Raw genomic sequence first — 22,143 nt, 5'->3', positions numbered from 1 at the left:
AGAGAGGTAGAGGTTACCAGCAAAGTCACACACCAATACATGGAGGTTATGCATTGGTTTGACCTAAAGGGTGGGATCTCTGGATGCAGGGGCTTACAACTTGTAGGTATATGCAAAGATTTTCTGATTTGTAGTTGGTTAGGAGGAGAAACTTTGTGTAAAAATTTAGGGTCAGCAGAAAAGAATGTTAGCTCTGGCTCATGGGTGTGACCTCCTCCAGGCCCCTCAGGAAGAAATTTAGAACAAAGACTGGTGCTCAGAGCTCAGTCCTCGGCTCTCCGTATCTGAGGTCTAGGTGCAGGTGAATCCATTTTGGTGGGGGTCTGGGTTTTTGAAAAACAACCCAGAGACAGATGTGATGATGCTTTAGCTTCTATAGGGAAGCAAACATCTCCCGACTCTAACTCCCTTGGCTGTTGTTTTAAGCTGCTATTACCTTCTTTTTTGTTGTTGGTTTTTTTGAGACAGTCTTGCTTTGTCACCTAGGCTGGAGTGCAGTGGTGCGATCTCAGCTCACTGCAACCTCCACCCCCCGGGTTCAAGAGAGTCTCCTGCCTCAGCATCCCAAGTAGCTAGGATTACAGGTGTGCACCATCACGCCTCGCTAATTTTTGTATTTTTATTAGGGGCAGGGTTTCACCATGTTGGCTAAGCTGGTCTTGAATACTATTAGCTTTTTCCTTCTCAAGTTGCTTATTTACTTCCCAGGGCCAATTAGGTGCCTGGAATTCCCCGTGAAGGAACCCAAGATTTTCCTTTATTTCCATGCTGAGGGGAGAGGGCCCACAGGCCCCTTAAGATGGGTCCCCACTCTGCCTCACATGCACATGTCTGTCCCATGAGAATTGCGTAGGCTAAGGCTGGGCCTCTAGGCCAGGAGATGGGGAGCAGGTGCAGCTGGCAAACACCAATGTGGCTCCTGGGCTGCTGGGTGTCCTCACCCACTGTCATGCCCATGGCGCCTGTGGGTCATGGCTGCAGAGTCTGAACTGCTGGGTTCTCAGCCCTGGTTCAGGGACTCTGTGTGTGAGTTGTGCGACCTGCAATAAATCATTCACCCCTGGAGGCGGCTTTCTCTTGCCCTGTAGGAGGTGACATCGAAGATTTTTTTCCAACTCTAGCTTTGTACAATTTTAAGTTTTAGATAGGGCTTCTCTTTTCCTGACAATGGGGTAAATTTAAAGCTCCCTATACCTCTAAGATTGGTTGTCATTCTTCTTGTGGAGATGCGTGTGCTTGCGACCTTGGATTGGGGCAAGAAAGCATCTGAAAACAGGACCTCGAGGAGGAAATGGGAGCAGAGGGCCATTAGGAGCTGGAGGAAACAATCCCTTCTGCAGTAGTGAGGGAGGTGGCGAGGGAGGTGGCGAGGGAGGTGGCGAGGGAGGTGGCGAGGCAGGTGGCGAGGGAGGTGGAGAGGGAGGTGGTGAGGGAGGTGGTGAGGGAGGTGGAGAGGGAGATGGAGACGGAGGTGGTGAGGGAGATGGAGAGGGAGATGGAGAGGGAGGTGGTGAGGGAGATGGAGAGGGAGGTGGTGAGGGAGATGGAGAGGGAGGTGGTGAGGGAGATGGAGAGGGAGGTGGTGAGGGAGATGGAGAGGGAGGTGGTGAGGGAGATGGAGAGGGAGGTGGTGAGGGAGATGGAGAGGGAGATGTAGAGGGAGGTGGTGAGGGAGATGGAGAGGGAGGTGGTGAGGGAGATGGAGAGGGAGGTGGTGAGGGAGATGGAGAGGGAGGTGGTGAGGGAGATGGAGAGGGAGGTGGTGAGGGAGATGGAGAGGGAGGTGGTGAGGGAGATGGAGAGGGAGGTGGTGAGGGAGGTGGTGAGGAAGGTGGTGAGGGAGGTGGTGAGGCAGGGGGTGAGGGAGGTGGTGAGGGAGATGGAGAGGGAGGTGGTGAGGGAGATGGTGAGGGAGGTGGTGAGGGAGGTGGTGAGGGAGGTAGTGAGGGAACTGGCTGCCGCACCACAGATTTCAATGCTTGGGTGAAATGCAAAGTGTTGTTCCCTGGGTTTTTTCTTTCCTTCTTTAAAAGCTTGGGAGTGCAAACAAAGCTATTCAGTGACTTAGTAACTGAAAAGAGCTTTAATGAATCCATTTACTTAGGCAAGGAAGACTAAACTGTAAAGAGTTGGTTTCAGATTTCTGTTGGTAAGAAATCTTTCTATTCAAAGAAAGTACATCTCCAAGTGGCTTAAATATAAAAAGCATGTGTAGGTTTAAATAACCTGAAAGTCCAGCGATAAGGAAGAGATCAGGCAAGGTTTGATCCAGAGACTTAATGTCATCAGCGAGGACTTTGTTTCTTCTCATCCTTCTCTCTGCTCTTTGGGCTAACGCCGACTCCTCTTGTAGCCACAAAATGGCTTTGACCTTGTCCCCCAGGCTATGTGCTTGCTCCAGTGGGAGAGGGCATGACTTTCTCCAATCCTAAAGTTCACTTTGGACTGGCTTGAGTTCTCTGCCCATCCCGTGTCCTGACTGTAGGGGTGAAAGGTGCTGGCTGGTTAACCCGATATCACATCCAGCCAGTGCTGGGGAACAGCAGTGAACTTCAGGGGCCTGGAGGGAGTGACTCCAATGTCTGTAGCATACAAACTTCAATTCTGGTTTATTTTCTCCTCTGGATAATAGAAGTTGGTTTTGGGGGAGTGGTGTGTTGGTAAAAGCTGTGATTTGTAGAGAGCAGCCTGGCCAGCGTGGTGAAACCCGTCTCTATTAAAAGTACAAAAATTTGCCAGGCGTGGTGGACACACCGTAGTCCCAGCTACTCAGGGGGCTGAGGCGGGAGACTCTTGAATCTGGGAGGTGGACGGAGGCTGCAGTGAGCCAAGATTGCGCCACTGCACTCCAGTCTGGGCAACAGGGTGAGACTATCTCAAAAAAAAAAAAAAGTTCTGATTTGTAGTCTTTGCCTATTTCTGTGGTGTAAACACTCCAACCACAACTGATTTCAAACTACCCGTGACTTAACAACGGGTTCACAGTGTTCCTGAGTATTTCACAGTTTGAGAGACTAGGCGCTGGCTCCCGGACCCAACTGGGAGAATGTCCTTGGTCATTGCCGCTGGCAGGTGCTGCTTAAGGGGCCTGTGTGGGGAAACCCAGTGGGCCACAGCCCTTGAAGTCAGTCAGCATGTGAAGTCAGCCCGAGCCGTTGGGTGCTTCGCCCAGTGACTCTGTGCCATGTTCTCAGCCCGGAGGATGATTTCAGACATACCGAAGTAACGCAGTGGTTGTGGCCATATGCTCCTGAGGGCTCAGGGTCTCTGTCCTGTGGCTTTTCCGACGTCACTCGCTAGCCTTGCTGCCCCTGAAGTCTGATGGTGATTAGGATCACTTCAAAATGTCTCCCGTAATTCCTGGGCTTTATACGCAGACACTGGGCTTAGACGCAGGTGTGCTACCTTGCACAAATTAATTTGCACTTGATGATACGGCTCCTTGAAGTAAGGATACTTTTAATCTTCCCATCCCATTTATATAGATTCTTTGTGATGGTTAATCTTCCCAGACTGGATAATGAATTCGGCCACAGGTAGAGTCCAGATCGATGTGCGATTGTATTTTAAATGCAGCAGGCGTCTCAGGGCTGGATCTTACGGTGCTCTTAACCAAGGTGACACGTGTCTGCCCTAATGGATTAAGAGCTGAGCGGCTCATGAAAGCTAATTTGTCTAAAACCACGGGGCAGGACGTGGTGTGTTTCCTCACAGCACCCTCTCTGCCTTCCAGTCTTGTAGCAAGTGTGTGTGTGTGAGTGAGTTCGAGGCCTTGTTAGGGAGTCTGCCTCTCCACTTCCTTTCCTTCGTCTCAATGGGAGAGGCTACAGGCCCCTGAATCCACAGTATAGCTTTTCTGCCAGTGAGAGCGGAATCCTTCATGTCCATCAGGACTGTTGGTGAGCACTGTTTTGGGAGGGTGGCTGCCTGGGCTCCAGCTCCTGCCTCAGGGCCTTTGCATGTGCTGTGCCAGCTGCCTGGGATCTCTCTCTGTCTCTGTCTCAGCATGGCCACCTCCTCTTCACTGCTCTAGGCTTTGCTCAGAGGACACCTTCTTGGGGGGCCCACCTTGACCACACTGTCTAAAATCGCTGCCCCTCGCAGACCCCACTGCTTGCTCTCCAGTTTCCTTGTTCTGTTTCACTCTCATGAGCTGAAACTGGCTGTTGTTTGCTTGCGTGTTTCTTGCCTCTGTTGCTCTGTGGGCATGTCCGCTCCTTGAGGCATGACCTTACCCTTGCCCCGTGTTATTCACTGACGCATGTCCCACGCAAGTGTTCAATAAATGTGAGTGGAGGGACGTGGAGCAGTGGTCCCCGCCTCCGCAGAGTGCAGCCTGGGTGGGCTTTCTTTCCCTCTGCATGTACAGAATTTGTTTTCTTATCTGTAAAGTGGAGGACCTGTCCCTGACCTAGTGATTTCTTTCTTCTCCCCAGTTCCATGGGGCACCTGCCCCTGACCTAGTGATTTCTGTAGGCACCAGCTCTCCTGTCCCCGGTCCCATGGGGGGCCTGTCCATGGCCCAGTGATTTCTGTAGGGACCGGCTTTCATCTCTGCGCTTCCATGGTCCTGGTCCTCAGGAGGTTTGGGCTCCGCCTTCCTGCCCTTCATCCTCTCCTGCTGGTCACTTGTGGGGCTCACCTCTTCCTGACACAGGAGACATACGCTCCACACACATCACAGGACCTGCCAATGGGAGCTGGGAGCTGCTGCTGCGGCCCGTGCACCCGGGGCCAGGGCGAGTGTGAGCTCCCTGCGTTCCACAGGCAGGAGGCCTACACGTCACTGTGCAGGGGGGAACTCTCGCCGGGGCTTAGCTCTCCTCTTAAAATGAAAGGTTGGCACAGGTTGGCAGATGGCTGTTGCAGGGACTTCGTTTAAGCACAGCCAGCTGAGCCAGGACCCCTGAGGCAGCTGTTGGAGAACCATTGCCGTTTAGAGAGGCAGGGATTTGGAATGTGTCCAGTCCAAGACTCAAACTCAAGAGCAGGTGGGGATATAAATTCATGCCATTCTGGGGAAAGAATTGATGGCGCTCCACAGAGGGAAGCAGGTTCCTCCTTCTAGCCCCTCTCTCAGTGAGCGGCAGTGTGGCCTGGCCGAGAGGGCACGTGACCCGTTCAGAGCCAGCCTGGTTCAGATCAAGGTGCCTGTGACCCGCTGGTGTGAGCTTCAATGTGTAGCCTAGTTTTCTTATCCCCAAAGTGGAGATAATGATGGGACTTGACTTATAAGGTTGTTGCTATCAGGATTAAATGAGTGACTTTAAGCAAAACATCGTGGACAGTGCCTGGTGCTTGGAAGAGGATAGATGCATGTTAGTCGATGTGGGTTGTGGAAGTAATAAAGGTTATTATTCCTAGTCGGATAGTCTGACTTATAAGACTAAACCCAGGCTGGGCATGGTGGCTCACGCCTGTAATCCCAACACTTTAGGAGGCCAAAGCGGGCAGATCACCTGAGGTCAGGAGTTCAAGACCAGCCTGGCCAACATGGCGACACCCCGTCTCCACTAAAAATACAAAAATTAGCTGGGCGTGGTAGCGGGCACTTGTAGTCCCAGCTACTCAGGAGGCTGAGGCAGGAGAATTCCTTGAACCCGGGAGGTGGAGGTTACAGTGAGCCGAGATCACGCCATTGCACTCTAGCCTGGGTGATGAGAGCAAAACTCCATCTCAAAAAACACAAAACAAAACAAAACAAAACTAAACCCAGAGTCCCAGCCGGAGCCAGGGCCTCTCCCTGGAGTGTGGGGCATCATTTGGGGTGTCCTGGAGGGGAAGCCATCTTCTCTTTCTGGTCTGCCTTTGATTCCCACATCCTGTCCCCTGAGCCCCGAGTACCAATGCAAAGATTTTTCAGGCTCTAGTGGCAGGAAGCTGGGGGTACAGTGGTTAGAAACATGGCTTTAGCACCAGAGACGTGGCTTTGACTCTGGGCTCTGCTATTTACAAACTGTGTGACCTTAGACACAGCATTTGACCTCTGGTTGCCTCAGTTTTCTCATCTGTACAATGGGGATAGTGGCTTATCTATAGAGTCAGGGTGGGGATTAGTGACGTACAGCACTGAGGTATGACCCCATCCTCGGATGGCCCTGGCGAGCTGTCATTGTCACCTATGGCTTTGAGGGGCCCAGCCTGGTGCAGCCACGCTCGGCACCCCTTGCTGTGTTGACCACTCTGTCCTCCTGGTTTACTCTCCAGCCAAGCATAAGGGGCATGAGGTGCCCTGAGGCTGACTCATTTTCCCGGAGTGCTCTCAGCACGGCCACCTCTTCCTTCCCCAGGACTCCAGGAACAACACAGGCGCAGTTTGTTTTTCTGTTTTGCACGGCAGTTAATTCCCAGGCACTAATGAGGGGCTCTCTGCCCATGAGGCTGATTAGCAGAGAAGAATTGAGGGCAGCAGTTATGATGCAGAAGAAAGGCAAAGCGCTTAAGTCACCATCCTAAATCCAGCCCGTGAAGCCGGGCCGAGTGTCCGGCAGTCACCATCCTAAATCCAGCCTGTGATGCCGGGCCGAGTGTCCGGCAGTCACCATCCTAAATCCAGCCCGTGATGCCGGGCTGAGTGTCCGGCAGTCACCATGAAATGAAGGCTCCCTCCAGTCTTGGGAGACCTGGCCCTTGCGGTGCAGTCAGGGCTCATGATTTAGCTTTCTGTCCTTGGAATGGCAAACAGAAGAGGACTTGGGACCCTCTGACCCCTCTGTGATCTCGTAATTATGACTGCATGCCTGCCAGTGGCTGCGAGTAGAGCACTGCACTGGCATTCCAAGGCACGTGTTAGAATCAGTTAAAATGATGGCAAGACTGCGGTTTCTCCTGCCCATCCACAGAAACAGCGCTGAGTGCCAGGACGGCTGTGATGCCGACATTAGTTAGCTTTAATAGGGCCATGTCTGCCCTTTCTTTGGTTGGTGGCGTTCCCAGTAGTTTCCTAGTATTAAAGTTATCAATTTAATGTTTCCAAAGGCCCACTTAGGCTTTTCTTTCACATCTGAAAAGAGAATAATTTTTCCTTTGAAAACCTTGGTGGCCCAGAGCAGCTGCCTCTCTCCCCTTGGTCTGTGTTGATCCTCTAACTTAGGGGGTGGCACAGGAGGGGGCAGAGGTGAAGCCCAGTGGCTGTGCGGTCCCTGGGGCCAGATGCCGACGTCCAAATCCCCACGCCTCGTCTTTCAAGCTGTAGGACCAGGAGGTGCCTGAAGCCCTCTGGGCCGTGGCGTCTCCCTCGTAACAAGCGCAGGTCATCACAGTGCCTACCTCACGGGCTCTTTCGAAGCTTTGGTGATCACTTTGAGTAAGATGCTTTGAAACTTTCTTAGTACAGAGGAAGCTCTCAAAATGTTGGCTGTGGTTACAAACACAAATAGTGTTAATAACTAGCATTAAAACGGAAAATGAAATTCTGGACATAACTTTATTTTAGAAAATAGCACGATACACTGAACTTCGGTTTGAAAATAAAGAAACAATTGGGCTGAAGATAAACTTAATCTGTGATGGAAGGTTCCATACATAATTGTTCCAGGGCTTTTAGTGGGAGCAAAATTAATTTTCGTGTAAGATGATTAAGCTGATGAAATTGCTCTTGAGCGGTAAGTGTGTTTAATTAAATGCAAAGCATCGCTGAGCTCAGGTACACATTGTCCCCGGGGAGTGTCCTGTTCTCTGAGCTGTTTCCTTGAGCAGCAAGGGCGGTTCTAGGTGGTGTGTTTGTTCCCCATCTTCCTTGGTGGCTGAAATGTCTGTGATCGAGAATAACATCGTGAGATGCCCATTGTTCTGGGACGGAGTGTACAGGCATGACCTGTGCAGTCTGCAATAATTCAAACCAACTAGAACTGACTAGAAAGCTAGCCAGGTCCCCACAGGGTTAGACTTCCTGGAACAGAAACGCCAGGAAGTTGAGGGCTCCCTCACATGTCAGGAATTTATGGAGTGATCCAAGCGTCTTAAGCTCTCTGGAATTATTTTATTGATTTACATCTCTGGAGAATGGAGCAGCCTGACTACGTTTCCTGGGGGAGGTTTTCATCTCGGCTTTCAATTTTCACTTGTTAATGATCTGTCATTTGTAGCTAAATGGAGATACAAGAAATAAAATACTTCATTCAACAAAATAGTTAGGGTGCGGGTCCCATGAGCCAGGTGCCATTCGGGGACTGGGAGTATAGCAGAGGACACGGTAGTCCCAGTCCCCGAGCTGCCCAGACTCATCTGAATGAGCCCAGCCTGCTGACCAGGAGGAAATCCACTGACCCGGAATGGTGTAGACGCTTGCTGTGTACAAAAGAACAGCAATTAAAGGGGTGAGGTACTTTTTTGGTCAGTTTTGAAAAAAATGTAATACTTAGTTGTTTTTTTTTTTTTTTTTTTTTTGAGGCAGGGTCTTGTTCTATTAGGCTGGAGTGCCTTGGCCTCCCAGAGTGCTGGGATTACAGGTGTGAGCCACTACACTTGGCCAATAGATTTTTTTTTTTTTTTTTTAAGATGGAGTTTTGCTCTTATTGCCCAGGCTGGGATGCAATGGCGTGATCTTGGCTCAATGCAACTTCTGCCTCCCGGGTTCAAACGATTCTCCTGCCTCAGCCTCCTGAGTAGCTGAGATTACAGGTGCCTGCCACCATGTCTGGCTAATTTTTGTATTTTTAGTAGAGACGGGGTTTCACTATGTTGGCTAGGCTGGTCTCGAACTCCTGACCTCAGGTGATCCACCCGCCTCGGCCTCCCAAAGTGCTGGGATTACAGGCGTGAGCCACCGTGCCTGGCCAGGCTTTTATTAAAAGAGCAGTTTTAGGTTTACAGAAAAACTGATCAAAGAGTACAGGGAGTTCCCAAGCACCCCCTCTTCCTGACCCCACAGTTTCCCCTATTATTAGTATGGTACATTTGTTTCAGTTGATGATACAATATTGATATTGTATTATTAACTAGAGTCCATAGTTTACATTAGGGTTTACTCCTTGTCTTGTGCATTCTATGGCTTTTGACAAATGTGTCTCTGTCATAGCATCAGACCCTGTAGTTCCACTGCCCTAAAAATCCCTCCTGTTCTACCTGTTTTTCCCTTCCTGCCGCTCACCCCTGGCAACCACTGATTTTTTTTTTTAACTATCTCCATAGTTTTGCCTTTTCTGCAATGTACTATTCCACTATTCAGTGGTCTCCAACCTTTTTGGCACCAGGGATCAGTTTCATAGAAGACAACGGATGGGGAGGGGGAAAGGTTTCAGGATGAAACCTCAGATCATCAGGCATTAGATACTCATAAGGAACATGCAGCCCAGATCCCTCGCATGCATAGTTCACAGTTCCTATGAGAATCTAATGCCTGATGATCTGACAAGAGGCGGAGCTCAGGCAGTCACTTGTTCACCCACCACTCACCTCCTGCTGTGCGGCCTCGTTCCTAACAGGCTACATTTACTAGCCCGCAGCTCGGGGCTTCGGGACCCCGATAGAGTTGGAATCATATAGTTTATATCCTTTTCAGACTGGCTTCTTTCACTTAGTGATGTGCAATGAAGGCTCCTCTATATCTCTCTGTGGCTTGATAATTTATTTTTTAAAAGTGTTGAGTTATTCCAGTATCTGGATATATCATTCATTCGCCTATGAAAGACATCTTGGTTGCTTATGGGAGTAATTCTAAGCTGAACTTAGTCGGTGTCTATTCCCAAACAGGGTGGCTTTAATGTGTGTCCATCTGGGGAGACCCTGGAGAAATCAAGAAGGCAAGACATTGGTGATTTCTGTGCTCTGGACACCAATTTCGTGACTCACAAGTTATTCATCCAATACTATCTCATTCTAGCAGCTAGATGTTGGTGAAGTCACTATACCAAAGCAGCTGGGGCTGGGTTCAGAGGACATTAGAACCTATGGTCATTAAGTTTGCATTCCAAGAAGGCTGATTTTCTCAACTGTCTACAGAGTCAATGCCAAAGTCCCCAAATAACTTATTTACCAACCAGAATATTATCTTCTTAATAACCAAAGTCAGTAAAGCCAGCAGGACCCAGGGAATCTGCTCATCCCTCCTCTCCTTTCCCATGAGCTGTACGGGAAGGTACCCCAAGCCAGGCCTGAAGGTTTCTGGATAAACAACAAATAGGAAAGAGGACATTGTTACCAGAAGGACATTTACACCAGGACATTGCAGCTCTACCTCATTCTATTAGGCATCAGGGTTGGTTCTAACCAAGTCCCACAAATCGCTTTGCTCCCGGCAGACAGTGCAGGGATACATTGATCAATTCTTTATCTTCATTAATTTTAGGATTCCTTAACTGTGGCCTGAAGCTTTGGTTCTAATCACATTACTCTTATTATGTGTTCCCAGGGTTGGTTTACATTGCTTTCATTTTAATGGGGGCTGCTTCTTGAACTCACTAATTGCATGACTAATTACACTAAAGCATTGTGGATCCTCCAGTCCGATGTGCTGTCTCAGGCACGCATCCATTCATTCATTCACTCGACGTGTGTCAATCCAGTGTTTCCTGCGTTCCAGGCACTGCTCTAGGCTGGGAGGGGCCCCATGGGCTGTGAGACCAACAAGGGCTCTGCTCCCAGGGGCCTCCCATTCCACTGGGGCAACTGGTGATGGTGATGGGATGGGGAGATGCGGTGGGGCTTTAGCCTCTGCTGAGAGGTGATCTGAGGACAGGATGAGGCAGCAGAGGCAGGAAAACAGGATGCAGCTCCGCAGAACATCTCAGTGCAAAGATTCGATGGCTGTGGAGTGTGGAATTTTCTATATATACTGCTATGAACACTACCATTTTAACATTCAAATGCAACCTGGAGCCAAAGAGATGGTACTGAATAGGCATAGCGTACACACCTTCATGATTCTCTGCTCTTCTGTACCCAGAACAAGGTGACAAGACACCATCCCCAAGGCATTACTAGGTGTGTATTGGTTTGGGTTTGGTTTTTACTAAAAGTGGCAGAAAACCTAATTATATTGACTTAGTCCTAAAAGGGAATGTGTTGAAACACAACTGAAAAACCCAGCTGTAGGTATCCAGCTTCAGTTACAGCTTGATCCAGGGGCTGCAGTAATGCTGTCAGGACTTGGTTTCTCCTCATAGCTCAGCGCTGTTCTCTGCAGTGCTGACTCCACACCCAAACTCTCTGTAACGCCAGGCTGACATTCCTACCTTGCTGGGCTCATGTCATGGGGCTGGCTGATGGTTTAGTGTTCACTCATTTCCCCATCCGTTCATTTCTTCAATAGTGCGTGAGTATCTGGCACATACCCAACACTGGGCTAAGAGCTATGTGGTTATTACCTCATCTAGTCCATTTAAGAAGCCCTTGGATTAGGGGATACTATTATACCTACTTCACAGCTGAGTCAATTGAGGTTCAGTGAGGTCCAATGAGTGTTCAAGGTGATTCAGCTGGTAAAAAAACAAAGCTGGGTCCTCGCACCTGCACAGAACCAGCTGGTAAATAAGATACATACAACCGCCAATCTCCACTTGGTTCTAGTTTTGTGAGGACCACCAATAGGTAGTTAGGAAATTAGGAATCTGTGTGGTGCTCAAGAGTGCCAGTAGGGAGGGAAGATGACATGAGAACACAGATGAAAGGTCTTAGAGGGAGGGCTTCCTGGGCGAAGTGACATCTGCCTGAAAGACAATAGAGCCAGCCATGTCGGGACAAGGAGTATAGACCAGCCTCACTGGGGGATAGCAAGTGTGAGGTCTGGCCGAGAGAGGCCAAAGACTCCGTTTGAGATCTTGGAAGGAGTAGTTCATCATAAAGCGTGGAAATGGAGGGTGGTGGCAAGAGATGAACCTTGAGGGCTTAGTGGAACCAGGTCACGAGTGGCATGGTAACCTTCACTCAGAGGCTGGAAGGCAGAGGGGCTTTAGCAGGGGAGGGACATAGATTTCCGTTTTGCAAGTTGGCTGTGTGGAGAAGACAGTAGGGGGTGGTGGAGTGGATATAGGGGGCCCCGGTAGGAGAATGCAGGGGAGTGAAGTCAGAAGCTGGAATGTAGAGTGGGGAAGGGTTGGGAGGACGATGAGACGTGTGGGCATTCATCAGGTCCCTTTCAGATGTTAGGTGGGACTGCACCCCTGGGCCCCATCTTTCCATCTGGGCCTGTGCATGATGCATGGAAACAGTAGCAGGTGCCACAATGAGATAGCATTGGATAAATAACTTGTGAGTCACGAATTGGTGTCCAGAGCACAGAAATTGCCAGTGTCTTGGGGTGCAGCTCTCAATGCCAGCAGTATCCCCTCGAGCTTCTCCTTCCTGCTGATGTGCAGTGACCTGGGTGGTGGCCATTCTGTCAGCTTGGGTCCCAGGTGGGGATGATTTGGAGCAGAGCTGCAGACACAGGGCAGGTGCCACCAATGCACCCAGGTGATCTTAAGCCACTGTAATCAGAATTATTTGTAACCACAGCAGAGTCCAGCCTATCCTCACTGCTACATATGGGAAGGCAACAGAGAGGTTGAAGACTTCATTCATTTGGCATCTCAACAAGTGTTTCAGTAGCTCCTTTGGCCGGATGCTCTCCTGGGTGCTTAGAATACGATAAGCAGGGTCCCTCCCCTCCTGGAGTGACAGTCTAATGGGGACAGAGGTAGGTCCAGGCGCTGGCCCGCCTGGCTTGTGGTTTTTCTACAGCAGTAACCAGCAGCCCATGCAGTGGATGTGGAGAAAATGAACTGCTGAGCTTCCTGAGGCTGGAACAAAGCAATCTGATGAAAGGCATGTCCTTAACTCTCAAGAAACCCCGGAAGGAGAACGGGAGGGGATGGGCTCCATCCTGCCTGGTCCCCTGGGGCAGGGGGAGCTGGGCTGTGTCACCTGGCTAGGGTCTTCTCATCTCTGAATCTCAGCTCCCTTTTTTTTGTGTGCTCTGGATTCTGTGACTTTAATTAATGTGCTGGAGACTCTGTTGTTATTGGAAACAGAAAATGATTTGTTTACAGGTAGAGTCAGCCGGGTGTGGTGGCTCAGGCCTGTAATCCCAGCACTTTGGGAAGCTGCAGCAGGTGGATTACTTGAGCTCAGGTGTTTGAGATGAGCCTGGGTGACATAGTGAGATCCCGTCTCTACAAAAATGTATATATATATTTTTAATTAGCCAGGCATGGTGGTAAGCACCGGTAGCCTCAGCTACTTGGGAGGCTGAGGTGGAAGGATAGCTTGAAGCTGGGAGGTCGAGGCTGCAGTGAGCTGAGATCACGCCACTGCACTTCAGCCTAGGTGGCAGAATGAGACCTTGTCTGGAAAAAAAAAAAGTCATCTTTAAAGAGAGGCAGGTTTCTTTGCATTGGATGATGTGACGTGCTGGACCAAAGGCAGCATGTGGCTTGTGACGTGCTGGACCAAAGGCAGCATGTGGCTTGTGACGTGAGATGGACCAGGGCTCAAAGACCCCCAGTCAGAGACTTCGGGTGTGATTGTTAACCTGCCTGAGGCTAATTGTTCATTTGCTCCAAGGGCTTTGATGAGGAGTATATGAGATAAGGCATAGAAAACATTAAACCTGAGGACTCCTGGTGCAGGTGAGCTTTTCCTCCCGCTTCCTCACTCCGCGTTTCTTGCTTCAGATACCTTCCCAACCCTTCTGTCTCCTCTCTTTCCATGTATACAGCTCAAGAGAACAGGTGGCCTTACCCGTCTCCGCTCCCAAGGATATGTAATTCTGTGTCATGCATCTCCAGGAGAGTTGATCTGGGGTGGGGAGATTCGGGGGGAAGAGAGCGACTGAGGAAAGGAAGGTGGTGTCTTGTGACACAGCTCGTTGTCGAAGGACAGGTTCCCAGTGGCTCTGAACGCTGGGTGCTTGTCTCTCCTGTGACTCATTATGACAGGCGTGCTGTGTGCCAACGGCTCCCATTCGCAGATTGAATTACCATGCTATTCAGCTGACACAAAGCAGTTCCTGGCCGGCTTGGGCAGCCCATGAATAAGTAAATAGCCTTCCAGCCTGGTGCCGAGCACAAACATCCGAGGCTCAGAGAGGCTGGCGTCCACGGGGACTGGAAGGGGGGCCGGCGGGGAGGCCTGGACCAGTCTGTCTGGTCCACTAGACCACTGATCTCCGGTGCCTTGTAAGTACCTGCTTCTGGGGCTGGGGAAAGAGCCCCGTGGGTTAATGAGATACAGCTTAGACACAGATGGGAAATCGATCTCTTTCTAGGCTGTGGGCTGTAGAGCAAGGGTTGTCTTCTGGGCTGAGAGGTGGGAAGAGGCATTTCCAGCCTCAGGGGGGTTGTGATAACTCCTGGTTTCGAAACCTTTGGGTCTTAATTGCGGCTCAAATCGCTGTTACTACCCTGTGGGTATGCTGTTCCAAATCTGTCCTCAGGCCTTGTATCAGGCTAGAAAAGACCTTGGGTCTCGAGGGTCAGTGTCGGTAGGCTGTGGGCAGGACACTCGGGATAGGATGTGGCTCAGGAGGAAAGGCAAGGGCTGGGTGTTCCCGTATTTGTCCCTCCAACTTTCCTCCCTCAGGAACTCACCGTTCTGGTGGAAACAGTTTGGTTTTGCTAGTTTAAGCATCACAGAACTGGCATTAGAAACAGCATCCATTCAAAGTTGTGAAATCTCAAGTGGAAATTCCTACTCTGTATTCAATTTTTGTGCAACATTTTCAATGCTTTGAGCTCAAATGATGAGACAAAGTTGAACACCCTTTAGATAATGAATATACTCAGACAATAGATATAATTGTAGCATTTTAATTTCATGTAGGTCCGCTGTTAGTTGAAATATACAGCAAAATGTGAGGGTGCTGACTCTGGCTTAAGACCTGGGGGGTTCTTTTTTTATTCTATGTAGCGAGGACCTTGCAGTAAACAGATGAAATGAACTGCGTCTATGCCTAACATTAAATAGCAAGAACTGGCTCCTCCCTCCTGGCAGAAGGCATGATCCTATGCTCCGTGAGGAAGATGTTTACGGGGCAGAGCAGGTGGCCGGTGTTTTATGTGTCCTGGTGTTCCATGGCAGCAGTAAAACGCACATCAATGAATCATTGTTTTTGTTTTCCTCTCTGCCTAAATGGTTCTGTTAATTAAAACTTTGTGTAAAGTGGTCTTCAAGCTCTGTACTCAATTTTACATGGGCTCATTAGGGTTGGTTATGCACAGCCCCACAAATCCTTTATCTTGCTGGACCACTTTTGAATTAATAATTAACATACTTCACATGTAACCATACAGAGTAGTTTTTTATGCCCTATAATCATTAGCAAGCTCTCCAGTCAGCCTGGTGAGATATTAAAGCCCCTTAGCCTCTTTAACGATGGAGTAGGCCGAGCCGAGGACAGGAGGGGCCCCAGAGCAAAGAGAACAGGGTGGTTGAAAAAGCACATTCCGGGAGCCCAGGAAGATGAGGGGAGAAAGCGGTAGGTTTACTTGTTCTATACGGAGGGCACCGACCTGCACTAAATGCATTGAGAAGCCAGGAATCATTTCCCCACCCCCAAATTTTTTCTTCTTTAATAGAACTAGGAAAAAAAATGTACATCACTTGCAGATTATCGTGACTTCCTGTAATCTCGTTTTTTCATGTTATTCTTAATGATTTCTCTGAGAGAACATGATTCCTTAGAGGAGCAGAATAGGATGTGTGTTGGTGGAGGTAAGGACTTGGGGGTTTGCATTAACAGGAGGTAGTCAGCAATGACGACGATGTGCCTCTGCCTGCAAGGATCTCACTGGAGGTGTCTGCCTTGATTTGTTTGCATCCAGCCCATCTGATCTGGTTAGAAACGTCTCTTTTATTGTTTGCTGAAATCGTCCCACGATGAAGTAGGTGGACCAGTGGTGTTACATCAGTTGATTTTAGGAGATGTATAGATTTTTAAAAATGTTTTTATGTGATAACTATTTGTTTCATGTAGTTTAAAGAAAAGACATGGGCATATCAAGTAAGTTAATGTGATAGTATAAGGTTTCCTTTGAGAAAGATTTGTGGAGGAAGACTTCAGTGAGTTCCCAAGCTAGACACAAGCATGCTTTCTTTTGTGCTGCAACAGTAGTTTTTAACTTGAAAGTGCATGCATGTAATTTGAAAAATTAAGTGTATAAAGGTATATGGAAAAAATCTCGTGCTGTCTCTTCTTTCCATACCCAGTCCCTTGAGCCCACTTTCAATACTTCTAGTGGTTTCTTCTTGAAGCTCTTAAGTAATAGTAAAATTTGCCAATATTGTAACTTTTTTTTTTTTTTTTTTGACTTACCAGTTTTCCAAAGTAAAAAATATTAGCAGCACTTTCTGGGGTGGTAGATAAGTGGTTCTCAAAGGACTTTGAGTGGGCAGTTTTGCCTTTCAGGGTTGGCGTTGGGAGACACTTTTGTTTGTCATGATTCAGGGAAACATGTGTGCTACTGGCCTCTGGTTGCTACTGGCAGGGATGCTGCTAAACACCCCATAGTGCACAGGACAGCCTGCACAAGGAAGAATTACCTGGCCCCAAATGTCACACTGCTGAGTTTAAGAAGCTCTGTGGTAAAGGAAGATTTAGTTATCTTAGTTTCCCTCCCCCAGTCTATACACATAGTTAAATTGCTACTTTATTTAAGTGAATACTTAGTCGTTACATTGTTATTGTGTGTATATTGTTAATGGTAGCAACAATTAGTGACTGTGGTTACATCCCTTTCATTGTATGGCTTTTTAGTTTTCCTGGAGTTATTAATAGCCTGATTTTCAATTGTGCCATTTGCAATCCACATATTAAAAACTCTTCTCCCGTTCTTTCTGATATCAAAAGCTTTTCTTTTTTTTTCTTTTTTTTTTTTTGTTTTTTTTTTGAAGTATCTAAAGATTTCTTTATTTTTGAAAGATAATTTTGCTGAATATTGAAGAAAGAATTGCAGGGACTTTTTTTTTTTTTTTTTTTGACCCCCAGAACTGGTTCATGTTATGCAATGATGATGATGACAATGACAATTAAATAGTAACAACAGCCATCATTAACTGAACACTCATTACATTCTAGACACTACATTCTGCATTTCACCTGCATTATCTCAGTTAATACCCTATTATCATGCCTCTTTTTTTTTTTTTTTTTTTTGAGTCTCTCTTTTCTCTAGATTCTTTATTTCTAAAGCCCTTTGTAATCTTGTTTCAAACCCATTGCTCTTGAGAGCTAAGGCTCAGCTGTCACCTTGGAATTCTTCTCTATCCCTGTTTAGGGTAGGATTTGTTGTTTCCTGGATCCTGTGGCTTTCCCTTTTATCTTTTTTTTTTCCCACTTGTTTTGCTGCAGCACAGCTTCCAGTCATTTCCTAAGAAAGAACAGCCTGCGGAGGTACATTTTATGAGTCTTTGCATGTATGGTAATCTCTCTTCTCTATCCTCACACTTGACTGACAGCTTGTTTTGGGTATAGAACCTTAAGTTGGAAATAATAGTCAATCAGAATTTTAAAGACATTCTGTTGGCTTCCAAGATTGCTGCTGAGAAGTCTAATGCCCTAACCCATTTTTTTCCTCTTTAAAATTCCACCTCTTCTTTCTAACGGTTATGGGAAGTATTTAGGGCCTTCTCTTTATCATTCACCTTCTCGAATCTCATGGTACTCTTTGCTTAGGTCTGTTCTCATCTGTGTTGCAGAGCACTCAGAGATCCTTTAATCTAGAACATGTTCTTATGTTTTTCTGACGATTTTCAATTTATCGTGATTCTGGGCAGTTTAAAAACTCTAACAAAATAGAAGTAAAGGAATTTCTGATATTTTGGTTGTTTGTGTCAACATGAAGGTCTACTGATACATATATGTATAGGAATTTTTGTTTTTAAATATTTGGTGGCCCAGATGAGAATTCCCCAAGAGTTTATGTGTAGCATGCTTTTTATATTTTTTATAATTAATTTTTATGTTAATTTTTATTAATTAACTTGACAATAACTCTTTCTGTAGTTGGCTGGGCATCAGTCAGCTGATTGTTATTATTTTCTCTTTCTAGAAACCCTATTGGTAAAAGTTAGACCTCCTGGATTGATAGTCTCTTTTTATCTTTAATATTTTCTAGCACTTTGGGGCATATCTTTTATCATCCAAATCTGCCATTAAAATTTTTATTTCAGCAACTATCTTTTTCATTCACAAGAGTTCTTTTTGTCCTTCATTGGTCTTTTTAGCATCTTGTTCTTGACTTTTATGTGCTTTCTGAAGAAACAAGTCTGTTAGACTTGTTGCTTTTTTTTTTTTTTTTTTTTTTTTAAGCTTGGTTGGTTGGCTGGATGATCTCTCTCTCTTCTGGGTTTTATCGTTATGTTCTTTTACTCTTCCATATTAGAGGTTTTTAAATGAAGCTGTACTCCTTGGTTGTACTCCTTGGTACTCCAAGACTGCTTTTGGAGCATAGTCTAGACAGGTTGGGGGAAGTCAGTGGTGAGCTCACTCCAGGGTAGCTGTGAGGGAGCTGAACACATTTTGTTGTAGAATTTCCTCATGTCAAACATGGTCTTTGCTCTTGGATTGTAGTTTTCTACCAAAATATTTCCAGTCTCTTGCCTAGTTTGAGAGTGGTGAGGGGTAGCATCCACCTACCTGCTTAATGCATTGGATCTGGGGAGGGGTATCCGCAGGTGGACTGTCTAATTTCTGTTTTCAATATAATAGCACTTGGCTGTTATGACCTCTACCTGCTGCATGTGAGTCCTGAGCTCCCTCATTAAATATCTCTAGAAAATAAACTTCAGTCTCCTGCCTAGATGTGTTTCCCTCACAGATTGCTTGCACAAAATTCTAAATTTTATTAGATTCTAGCTTGAACTAACATTATGCATGCCTGTTCTGGTATTCCCTGTCAGACGGAGAGTCCTGGAAGGCCTTGATCTTACTCATGCTTGGGCCTAACAGCTGTCAGGAACTTTGCAGGTGCTCAGAACATGTTTGCTAAATTGAAATAAATTGAATTTTGACCATACAGATGGTTTTTCAGCTCCAAGTTCTAGGATAAAGCCTCACTTGCTTTTTATCCTTCCTCTCACTCCTGCTGGTTCATATGGATGCAGGATATCAGCAAGCTTTTCGATGAAACCGAAGTTAATTCAATTTATCATCTTATTCTGTGGTTCTGAGCAGGTTAATAACTCTTTTTAGCAAAACAGAAGTAAAGAGATTTCTGATATTTTGATTGTGCATGTCAACATGAAGGTCTACTGATATACAGGAATTTTTGTTTTTGAATATTTGATGGCCAAGGTGGGAATTCTTTAAGAGTTTACTATGCGTAGCATGCTTGTTGGTTTTTATATTTATTTTTATTAATTAATTTCACCTATAATAACTCTTTCTGTCATCGGCTGGGCATCAGTCACATCTTGATAATTAAGGATATGTGCAGTGCATGCCCAGTTATTGACTTGTGCCCTCAATTCTGTCCCTTGCTATCATCTGTCTATCCTGGATAATTAGCCCTAAGAGCATTTCTCTTGGCAAATGCAGGAACTTGATGGTCTACTCAAGGAGTCACGAAAGCTTCATGTCAATGGCTGTGTTGTATTGTTGCACTGTTCCGTACCAGGAAATTTGGTTGAAGGGAAAGAAAAATCTCAGGCTGGGAGGACCGTGAATTCAGTTTCAAATCTGTCCCTCACTCAGCCCTCAGTGTTCTGAACTGGGAAATGGTAGCAGAATTCCTGCTTCTCCCTGGATCTTAAGCATCAAGGAAGGTGAAGGAGGCAGACAAGCAAAATTGCAAGTCATTCTTTGGTGACAGAAGATTGTGTCTGCTTCTTCCCGCAGCTTGGAAATGACCCGCCACACCTGAAGCCTGCAGGTGCTGAGGCCACATTCGATCAGACCCAAGCTTTGGGAGACCGCTGGGGAAATTTCCCACTTCCTCTCCTGAGACCAGGAACTCAGCAGAGAAACTTTGTGGTAAGTCGTCCTTTCTTTTCTCAGAAGCAGTATTCCTCTGTATCAGTTAGGGGCTGTATCTGTTCTTTCATGGTTTGTTGATTTATTTGAGGCATATTTATCGAGTGCCAACTGTATGTCCCCTAATTAAGAGGACTAAGTAGTAAACAGAGCAGATGTGGTCCTTACCCTCACAGAGAGAGGAACATCATGGGGAACAGCCGTGCAAAGGCCCTGAGGCAAGAAAGAACTTGATGCCTGAAAATCTGGGTGTCTGGAGCACAGATGGGGACAGATGGACAGGGCAGTTCATTCAGGACCTCAGGGCTGGCTGTGCTAGGGTATTGATTCTAAATCTTAAGAACAATGTCCAGAGAGTAGTGATTGATTTTAGGTGGAGAGTGACATGATCCAATTTTTATTTTAATAAGATCACTTCCAGTTCTGAATGGAGGTGGAGGTAAGCATGGGAGCAAAGAGGATTAGGCGGCGACCATGTAGTCCACATGACTTGCAAGGGTGTCCTGCACTAGGATGGTAGTGGACGTGAGGGTCATTGGAGAGGTCCTGGATATATTGGGGCAGCAGGACCTGCTAGCCATTGTGATAGACTGGGCTGAGAGGGAGTGCAAGGGGGTGACAAGAATGGCCTTCATATTTTTGGCATGGGCTGCATGGTGGAAGGGGAGGACCATTTCCTAGGATGAGAAAGACTGAGAGAGCAGTAGAAGTGTGGGGAGATTCACATTCAGGTTTGCACCGAAGCCCAGTTTTGAGTTTGAGTTACCCAACTGACACCTAAATACAGGGGAAAATCCACAGTTCGATGGTCAGATTCAGGGTTCAGGAGAGAACTCTAGGCTGGTTTCTTCATTCCTTGTGAAATGTTTGGTTTGAGGTTTCCTGTGCAGAGGTGTGATCTGAACTCAGGGAAATAGTTCATTTCACCCTGTGTGTTCATGAGACAATCTTGGGTAGTAAGAATAACAGCTGCTTTCTGTTACTAAAGGTTTTCAACCTGGAAATGGCTGGCTAGGCACTGGTGGCACTGACTGTTCCACCTGCATTTGATCGCGCAGCAGAAGATGAATCAGCTGGACCTTTGGTGCCCCTGCTTGGGCTTGGCAAATGAGTCTGAGTCTCAGATTCCAGTAAGCGTGGTGGTGGTGGAGGAGATGGTGATGATACTAGCCGTAGTCCTGGTGATGGAGGAGATGTTGATGATGCTGGAGGTAGTTGTAGTGATGGAGGAGACGGTGGTGATGCTGGCAGTAGACTTGATCGAGGAGATGGTGATGCTGGTGGTAGTTGTGATGGAGGAGATGGTGATGATTTTGGTGGTAGTCATGGTGATGGAGAAGATGATGGTGATGCTGGCGGTAGTCGTGGTGATAATGGTGGTAATGGTGATGCTGGCAGTTGTCGTGATGGAGAAGATGGTAGTGATGCCAGCGGTAGCCGTGGTGATGGAGAAGATGATGGTGATGCCGGCGGTAGTCATGGTGATGGAGGAGCTGATGGTGATGCTGGCGGTAGTCGTGGTGATAATGGTGGTAATGGATCCAGCCAGTATGTGTTCAGTAGACCTAAATCCACACCCAATCCTCTGATTCCTATTTTATGCATTCATTTTCCATAGAAGAAGGCAGAAAAGGTCTGATGTGAAACTTAACTGTTTCCAATGTAGGATATACACTTGGTAATCATTTGTTTCTCATTACAATAGAGCCACTAATCATCACTTAATGAGTAAAGGCAGCATCCTTGGAGGTGGGTAAGATTCCTGAAAAATATTTCAAAATGCTTTCATTTTCATTATTAATATAATGGTATCAGTTTCTTCAATGAATATAATTTATGACAATATGTTTATCTGTATGCCCTAAAAAGACAAATTGTGTCATTAAGAACACTTTCAAAGAGTGTGTTTCAACTGAGTGGTGTGGGTTATTAGTTGTAATCTTTTTCCAGTGCATTTATTATACTTGGCCTATGGGATACAGAAGCCAATCTGTCCTCCTAGGGATCACAAGCAGATTATTTTGAGGGCTTATTACTTTTTTGATATTTTTAAATTTTGGTCATTCTGGGGTTGGAAGCTAGAGTGAAGTGATGTATGTGTGTATGAGTCTTTCCTATATTTGGAATGAGCTGGTCTTTTTTTGATAGATTGTTGGCTGCTTGGAATTGCAGATGCATCATTAAGCTATTGCATTTAAATTTAGCTCTTGTTCTCACTCTAGAAGGGAATGGAATGTTTGAATTATTTCACCATG

General features: G+C 46.8%; 1 protein-coding gene across 10 annotated transcripts in view; it reads left to right on the top strand.

The window, feature by feature from the left end:
* RIMBP2 (RIMS binding protein 2) overlaps positions 1-22,143 on the top strand; it is a 325,580-nt gene that overhangs the window by 70,104 nt on the left and 233,333 nt on the right. For 8 of the 10 annotated variants that reach the window (XM_055096371.2, XM_055096374.1, XM_055096373.2 and 5 more), the window contains one exon: positions 19,754-19,888. The gene's annotated coding sequence lies outside the window, so the exon portion shown is untranslated. Of the gene's footprint in view, positions 1-13,434; positions 13,548-13,884; positions 14,097-19,753; positions 19,889-22,143 lie in introns of those variants that run through there. The other 2 variants (XM_055096372.2, XM_055096370.2) reach the window with 2 other exon arrangements.

Source organism: Pan paniscus, chromosome 10 (assembly GCF_029289425.2).
Source record: "Pan paniscus chromosome 10, NHGRI_mPanPan1-v2.0_pri, whole genome shotgun sequence".
NCBI lineage: Eukaryota > Metazoa > Chordata > Mammalia > Primates > Hominidae > Pan > Pan paniscus.
The sequence above is the reverse complement of the archived record's forward strand: the minus strand, read 5'-3'. Positions and strand labels throughout refer to the sequence as shown.